Source organism: Lipotes vexillifer, unplaced genomic scaffold, assembly GCF_000442215.2.
Source record: "Lipotes vexillifer unplaced genomic scaffold, Lipotes_vexillifer_v1.1 scaffold490, whole genome shotgun sequence".
Classification (NCBI taxonomy): domain Eukaryota; kingdom Metazoa; phylum Chordata; class Mammalia; order Artiodactyla; family Lipotidae; genus Lipotes; species Lipotes vexillifer.
In genome coordinates, this window is record NW_006796397.1 from 966016 (window position 1) to 967180 (window position 1165).

Sequence of the window (1165 nt, forward strand, 5' to 3'; positions counted from 1 at the left end):
AGGGAAAGGTGGAGAAAAAAATTGTTCAGATCAATTTAAAAGAAAAAAAAAAGGGAAAACCCCTCCCCCATACTCTTTAGACAACAGGTGCTTTTGACGTGCCTGGTCAACTCCTTCATGCACAGCACGAAACTGTAGGCGGAGCGTTCAATTTCAGCGTCCCTGGAACTTGCGGCCTAGAGATCCAGGCGCCCTGTTGTTAAGGTCCGGGAACTTGAGGGTTCCTGCTGGACAGGAAGCTCAGGTGTCAAGCGACCGGCTCATGGGCTCTATGGTCCAGAAAAACTGTTGTTTGCCTTTGTCCTCTGTCTCCTTCGGTGCGTCCCACCACCCCTTCCCACCGTTCTGTTCTTCTGTGCGGGGAGGATGATAATGAAGAGAGATTATCTCTATCCTGACCCCGGTCCTTCCGAGGAGTTCCCAGAAGGGCTATTTTTAGCGGTAGCTGCTCCCCTCTAACTTACTCAGGGGAGGAGCTGCGGTTGTGGAGCGAGCGCCGAGCGCAGGGAAGCCTCGGGTTTTCCGCGGATTGTTAGGGATGGGGGAAGGTATTAGCCCCAGCCGATTCCCCCGGCACTGGCCGCCAGGTGGGCGTCTTAGAGGCCGCAGTGGCCCCGCCGGGAAGCGGCGGGAGATTTTCTTCCGTGTTCTGAAGGAAGTCCCCTTGGCGGCCGGCCCGGGCTTGGGGTGGTCTCCGCGGGGGAGGAAGTTCCCGGGCCCGGTGGCCTGCGTCACAGCGGGCTGGGACGGCGGAGCCGACCGGTGGGCGGCGCGGCGACCCCGGGGCCGGGCGCTGGGGGGCGCTGGCTGCCGCTGGCCCGGCTGCTTGCAGGGCGGCGCTGGAGGCGGCTCCATCCGCTGCCGGGGAGGCGGAGGGGCGGAGGGCTGCGAGGCTGGGGCGTTAGCTGCGTCCCGGCTCGGAGCCCGCGAAGAGGACTAGGAGGAAGGCGCCTCCGTGGCCGCAGCTGCGGTGCTCTGAGCGCGACGAGCCATGAGCAGCGGCCCCGCGACCGACCCCGCTGTCGCTGGCCGCCGCTGAGCCTGGCCGGGGGACGGCTCGCCGCTCCCCAGCACCCTTTGCAGACGGCACCCTCTCGCCCAGAGGTAAGGGCGGGGACCGCCGAGGGATGGGATGGAGAGGGACGGCCCGCCGAGGACCGGCGGC

General features: G+C 65.2%; 1 protein-coding gene across 1 annotated transcript in view; it reads left to right on the forward strand.

Moving 5' to 3' along the window:
- The first annotated feature begins 914 nt into the window (after positions 1-914).
- The window catches only part of LRRC8C (leucine rich repeat containing 8 VRAC subunit C), an 89956-nt gene continuing 89705 nt past the window's right edge, over positions 915-1165 (forward strand). Inside the window, exon 1 of the mRNA XM_007468515.1 lies at positions 915-1104. The gene's annotated coding sequence lies outside the window, so the exon portion shown is untranslated. The remainder of the gene's footprint in view (positions 1105-1165) is intronic.